Source organism: Poromitra crassiceps (genome assembly GCF_964638095.1).
Source record: "Poromitra crassiceps genome assembly, chromosome: 14".
Taxonomy (NCBI): domain Eukaryota; kingdom Metazoa; phylum Chordata; class Actinopteri; order Beryciformes; family Melamphaidae; genus Poromitra; species Poromitra crassiceps.
Window position 1 is genome coordinate 9,400,057 of NC_139633.1, and position 7,171 is coordinate 9,407,227.

The 7,171-nt window shown below is 49.5% G+C and overlaps 1 pseudogene across 1 annotated transcript; it reads left to right on the plus strand.

The window, feature by feature from the left end:
* The first annotated feature begins 3,692 nt into the window (after positions 1-3,692).
* LOC310788915 (ubiquitin carboxyl-terminal hydrolase 7 pseudogene) lies at positions 3,693-6,866 on the plus strand (annotated as a pseudogene). Its single transcript has one exon. The product of its transcript is annotated as a ubiquitin carboxyl-terminal hydrolase 7 pseudogene (transcript).
* The last annotated feature ends 305 nt before the right edge of the window (positions 6,867-7,171 follow it).

The window sequence follows — 7,171 nt, forward strand, 5'->3', positions numbered from 1 at the left end:
GCCGAGGCGAGCCCGGGAGACGGACCGGGTATGCGGGACAACGACATGGACAGCAGGGAGCCTGCTGGGCATGCGGCGCGATCGGACATTTAGCCAGAGAATGTCAAGAAGCTGTCGAGGACTGGAGAACAGCGGGAGAGGAGAGACGTGCAGGCGGTGGACAGGTGAGACTTTGTTGGACGTGCAGGTCGCCTGAACATTTAGCTAGAGACTGCACTAAGAGTGCGAACGTTGGAAGAGACACACAGCCGGGGGAGCAGCCGGAGCAACAGGCAGAGGAGCAGCGGAGTAGCGGAGCAGTGGAGCAGCCTGGGCAACAAGCGGCGGAGCAGCGGAGCAGTGCAGAGCCGATTGTTCTGGGCAGGAGAGTGACTGTTGAGCCGGCCCAGGCTAGCTGCTCTGCATACCAGCCGGTAGAGGGGGACATCATCATCAGCGACGAGACCATCAGGAGAGCGGGGATCGTTTTGAACAGCCAGAGGGAAGTGAGCGACATCATCTGCAGAGCTGTTACAGTCGGGGGAGCGGCACTCGTGTCCCCGGGGGAGCGAGAGGGGTCAAGGCCGGAGGAGACGGCCCAACCAAGCCGCTACACAGCCCCCACGGCCGCACTGCAGAAAGTCGAGGTGGAGATCGACGCCGATGGTGTCCGCCCTGCTGTCCTCAACACGCCGCACCCTGGGGGAGCGGGACGGGAGGACGAGCGAGTGCAAGAGGTGGAGCAGACAGACGAAGACAGGGCCATCTGGGAGGTCGACGGGCATGAGCGGAGACGCAGACAGATGGAGGATGCGGATATCGGTCCGGTGTATGCGTGGGTGGCGGCCGGACGCCGGCCCCCTGTGGAGGAGATTCACATGTTTTCCGGTGCCACGAAAGGACTGTGGAACATGTTTTCGGACCTGCAACTGGGTGGAGCTGGGGTTTTAGAGAGAAAGGGGCACGGGAAAAGCGGGACCCAGTGGGTGGTACCCGGTTGCCTGCGGGAATTGGCACTGAAGTGGATGCACAAGGGCCCATACGGTGATCGTGGGCCCGAAGAGACACTCAGCCTCATCCGTGGACATTTCTATTGGGGCAAACAAAAGGAGGACGTGCGGAGATACTGCAGGGAGTGTGAGGTCTGTGGGGCACAAAGGGGGGACCGAAAAGAGTTACACTGCAGAGGACTAACCCCACTGGGGGTTGAGCGGGACTAGCATGCTTCAGGTGGGACAGAAGCTTTAAAAGGGGGGATGGAAATAGTGGTTGAAGTGAAGTGGGATAATGTGAATAAGAAAAAAAAAGGTTTAAATGAAGGTAATGGAAAAAAGAATGATGTCAATGTGATGGGTTTGAGTTAAATTGAAGATGAGTGTAAAGAGAAAAGAGGGAATGTAAATGTTGGGGCTTGTGTTAAGTGAAAATGTTGGGGAAAAGGGTGCTAATGGGAAGTAACTAAATGATGGTGGGAGTGAATGCAAAATTAAGTGGTGTTAAAGAGAAGGGCTATTGGAATGAAATGTGAATTGAAATGTGGGTTGAATTTAAAGGAATGGGAAAAGAGGGAAGAAATGAAAAGAAATGCAAATGGTGGTGGTGGAACGAAAATTAAGAAGTGGGCTAAAAAGATAAGAGACTATGTGGGGAAATTGGGGGAATACAAAATGTTGTGGGGTGGTGTGTTTTGGTACAGGGGGGATATGTGTGGGTTGTGGGTGTTAACGTGGGCGTTAACAAATGTTGGGTGAGGAGTATGTAGCGTTTCAGGTAATCCAGGTATTACCTGTAATGTGATGTACAAGAGAAGTGTCTAGATTGTAGCTAGGAACTAATGTATGTGGGTGTGTTCCTAGGGGAAAGGGGGTATATATGACTAGCGGCCGGGGTGCCGGAGGTCAGTCTAGCTATGGAGCGAGCTGAGACGGTTGTTGTGTCTAGAGCTAGCTGTGTGAAGCTAGCTGCTAGGAGCTAAAGAAGCCTGTGAATAAAGAACCTGTACCAACTACAACTCTCCGTTCCTTGGCGTATCACCGATACGTTACAATATATTCAGATTCAGATTCATTTATTTAAAGAATGGGACATTGCACATTAATGAACTGTACAGCCTTACAGTAAACATGCCAGGTTATAGCCCAAGGGCTAGTTTCCACCTGTAGTCCCATGGCAGGTTGATGTAATCTTGAAAAAGAAAAACATTGATAGTACAAAAAATTAATAGTACAAATATACAATATATATATGTATATATATATATATACAATATATATATATATATATATATATATATATAGTAGCGAAATAGTAGCGATCTGGGGTTTGGCGTGTAATGTGGTGTTTCCGTGTTTAGCTAGGAACTGATGTGTGGGGGTTGTTCCTGGGGGGAAGGTGTGTATGTGACCCTCCTGTCTAGAGCATGGGCAGTCAAGCCATGAGAGAGAGTTGACTGGACGTGTGTGGAGCTAGCAGCGAAGCTACCGCTAGGAAGCTAATAGAATGAGCCTGTGAATAAAAGCCCTGTACCAACTACTGTCTCCTGGTTCCTGTGGACGAATACCAGATTCGTTACAATACATATATATATATATATATATATATATAATACAGTATATAATATAACAATATATATATATATATATATATGTATATATGGCTCCCGCTTCGAATCCTGCTCAACGGCCCCATGACATCTTACATATAGACCAATCACAGCTCATGCTGCTATGACGTCACTGATGAGGTCATAAATCGTGATGATGTCATGCCGTTCTAGACGACTCTTATTTTTAGCTGTGCAGCTCGTCACGTTGGTTGCTCCACATTGGTTGGTCCACAAAATCAATGTAAATAGAGTGGATGACATCACAATAGAGTTGATGATGTCACACAGGACTTTGTCACTCCCTCCTCCCTAATGCCCCCTGAGAAAACTGTCTCTGCCATGACTGGTGTCCCCCCCTTCCCCACGAACACTAAAGAACTTTTACTTGACACATCTCACATGGACAATTTAGGGTATGACATCAGTGATGTCACCACCCACTGATGACATCACAATTGTTCGAGTGACATCACTGATGACATCTTCATTGATTGCATCAGATGACATTACTCACTGATGATATCACTTAGAATTGCTGTCCCTCTCATACGCATGACATAATCAGTGGTGTCATAAGTCCTTCTCTACTTACGCATAGTGACATCATCAGTGATGTTATAAACCCTTCCCTGCTGACGGTATAAATAGGATCGGTAGTTACACGACCTAAGAGCCAACCTCCAGAGATTTGTGTACCCCACCCACTCTCACCTGAACATTGATAATAGTGTCCTTAACCGACACCCTGCGGTAATTGCTGCTGCGCCTAAGAACCCAAACACATTATTTCAAACTATTTGTGGTCCTCCGAGCCAGATTCAAGCAACCACTTCAGCCTAACACGGTCATGCCAGATGAGAGAGGACTAGAACTTCAGCCTAACACGGTCATGCCAGATGAGAGGGGACTAGAACAGCCTAACACAGTCATGCCAGATGAGAGGGGACTAGAACGCAGTGACGACCTGCGCCCACCATCATCATATCTTCAGGATTTAGAGGTCAGTTACAGTAAGGCCAGCCAGCATCACAAACGAACAGCCCGGCGCAACACAGAGCTGAAAACCCTGGGCAACAAAGAAAACAGGCAGCACATCACAAAAACAGCTACTGCCAACATGATGACCCACCACCACACTCAGCAACAGCAGCAGAAATCAGGCGAGCAACAGGTCAGGGAGCCTGAGGATAGAGAGTTGGAAGCTGGGGACATGGATGACCCCACGAGAATCCCAGCCAACCCGGTGATCAACGGCAACGTGGCCATGGCAGACGGACACAACGACACAGAGGAGGATGACAACAGTTGGCGGTCGGAGACCTTCCGATTGGTGGTGAAGCACTTCAGCCGTCTGAGCAAGTCGGTGCCCAGCCCGTCCTGCTTTGTGCGGAACCTTCGGTCGAAGATCATGGTGATAATCAGACACCTCTTTGATGGGGGCTTCTCCAAATTCATGTCCTGGCACAATGTGACCGATCCAGAGAGGCGCTTCATTATCGACAACAAAGTCTCCTTCAAAGTCTACGTCCAGGCAGACGCCCTGCATGGAGTGGCCTGCGAGTCAAAGAAACACAGAGGCTATGTGGGGCTTAAGAACCAGGGAGCCACCTGCTACATAAACAGCCTGCTACAGACGCTCTTCTTCACCAACCAGCTACGGCGGGCGGTGTACATGATGCCCACAGAGGGAGACAACTCATCCAAGAGCGTCCCCATGGCACTGCAGAGGGTCTTCTACGAGCTGCAGCACAGCGATAAGCCTGTCAGCACAGAGAAACTCACCAAGTCCTTCGGGTGGGAGACACTAGACAGTTTCATGCAACATGATGTACAGGAGCTGTGCAGAGTGCTCCTGGACAACGTGGAGAACAAAATGAAAGGCACTTGTGTGGAGGGAACCATCGGCAAGCTCTTCAGAGGAAAGATGGTGTCGTATATCCAGTGTAAGCAGGTGGACTACCGTTCGGAGCGGATAGAGGACTACTATGACATCCAGCTCAGCATAAAAGGAAAGAAGAATATCTTTGAGTCTTTCAAAGACTACATTGCTACAGAACAGTTGGACAGAGACAACAAATACGATGCAGGAGAGTACGGCCTTCAGGAAGCGGAGAAGGGGGTAAAGTTCCTCACCTTCCCTCCCATCCTTCACCTGCTGCTGATGAGGTTCATGTACGACCCACAGACCGACCAAAACATCAAGATTAACGACAGGTTTGAGTTCCCAGAGCAGCTCCTCCTGGACGAGTTCCTCGAGAAGACTGACTCCAAGGACCCGGCAAACTACATCCTGCACGCGGTGTTGGTGCACAGCGGCAACAACCACTGCGGTCACTATGTTGTCTATCTTAACCCCAAAGGAGACATCAAAGTGGGTGTCAAGGAGTCAAAATGGTGCAAGTTTGATGATGACATGGTCTCGCGGTGCACCAAGAAGGAAGCCATAGAGCACAACTATGGTGGCCATGACGACCTCTCTATACGTCACCGCAACAACGCCTACATGTTGGTCTACATCCGAGAGTCCAAGCTCAGCGAGGTGCTCCTGCCGGTGTTGGATGTGGACATCCCCCAGCAGCTGGTGGAGCGTCTGCAGGGGGAGAAGAGGGTTGAGGCGCAGATGCGGAAAGAGCAGCAGGAGGCTCACCTATACATGCAGGTCCAGATTGTGACGGAGGACCAGTTCTGTAGTCACCAGGGCAATGACATGTATGATGAGGAGAAGGTGAAGTACACAGTCTTCAAGTTCCTGAAGAGCTCCACGCTCCAGGAGTTCATCCAGAACCTCTCCCACACCATGGGTTTCCCACAGCACCAGATGAGGCTGTGGCCCATGCATGCCCGGCCCAATGGAACCAAGCGGCCAGCCACATTCGACTACGAGGCCAACTGCAACAACTCGATGATCGACTTGAGCAACAACGAGAACCTCTGGACAATATTTCTGGAGACGGTGGATCCAGAGATGGCTGCCAGCGGGGCCACATTACCTAAGTTTGACATAGATCATGACATCATGTTGTTCTTGAAGATGTATGATCCCAACACCAGAACTTTAAATTATTGTGGACATATCTACACACCTATATCCTGCAAAATACAAGAACTGTTGCCGGTCATGTGTGAGAGAGCAGGGTTTCAGCAGGAAACTAGCCTTATCCTCTATGAGGAAGTAAAGCCCAACCTAATGGAGCGGATACAGGACTATGTTTTTATGGCAGAGGCTCTGGACAGGCTCACTGATGGTCAGATCATTGTCTTCCAGAAAGACGACCCAGAAAATTACAGCAGCGAGTTGCCCATGGCCACGGATTATTTCCAGGACCTCTACCACCGGGTGGACATCATCTTCTGTGACAAAACCATCCACAACGACCCCGGCTTCGTGGTCACGCTCTACAACCGCATGAACTACTTTCAGGTGGCCAAGACAGTAGCACAGAGGTTGAACACAGACCCCATGCTGCTGCAATTCTTCGAGTCACTGTGGTACAGAGATGGGGAATCCTCTCAGGGAATCCCAGGGAATCCTCTCAGACGCAACTATGAGGGAACGTTTTGGGACCTGCTGCAGTCCTTTAAGCCTCGGCAGCCCAAGAAACTCTACTACAAGCAGTTGAAGATGAAAATCACAGACTTGGAGAACAAGAGGAGTTTCAAGTCCATATGGCTCAACAGCCAATCCAAAGAGGAGGAGATCACCCTCTACCCTGACAAGCACGGCTGTGTGCGAGACCTACTGGATAAATGTAAAAAAGCAGTCGAGCTCCCTGGCAAAGGCTCTGAGAAGCTCAGGCTGTTAGAGATAGTAAGCTATAAAATCATCAGGGTGCACCAGGAGGAAGAGTTGCTAGAATGTTTATCTCCAGCTACCAGCAGCACCTTCAGAATAGAGGAGATTCCAGTGGACCAGGTGGACTTGGACAAGGACAGTGAGATGCTAATCCCCGTCGCTCACTTCCACGAGGAAGTCTTCTGCACCTTCAGGATCCCCTTCCTGCTCAAGATCAGACAGGGTGAGTCGTTCCGGGAGGTGATGAGGAGGATCCAGACCATGCTGGACATAGAGGAGAAAGAGTTTGAAAGGTTCAAGTTTGCAATTGTGATGATGGGCCGGCATCAGTACATCACTGAAAACGAGTATGAGGTCAACCTGAAGGACTTTGAGCCACAGCCGGAAAACATGTCCCACCTATGCACCTGGCTAGGGTTGGACCACTTCGAAGCTCCAAAGAGAGGTCGCTACACCTACCTGGAGAAAGCGATCAAGATTCACAACTAAAGCAGTCTGCCCTTCCACCGTCCTCTGAATCCACCTCCTTCCTCTCTACCTACTTAAAGAGAATGGTTTAAAAAGAAATCTGCTGAAAAGATCCATGTATATCTCAATTTAGTAGTGTTGGTGATGAATGCAGGTCTAAAACCTGACATTTAGTGTCAATCTGAAGAATTCCTCATGTTTTATCAGCCACTAAACTAAACTGCTCCAAATCTGCTCAAAGCTCCAGTACTAGATAATTTCCCCCTTCTTTTAAATGGCTAAAAAATTATTGGTTATGTGACGTTGGCGGTTCCATGTCACCACCA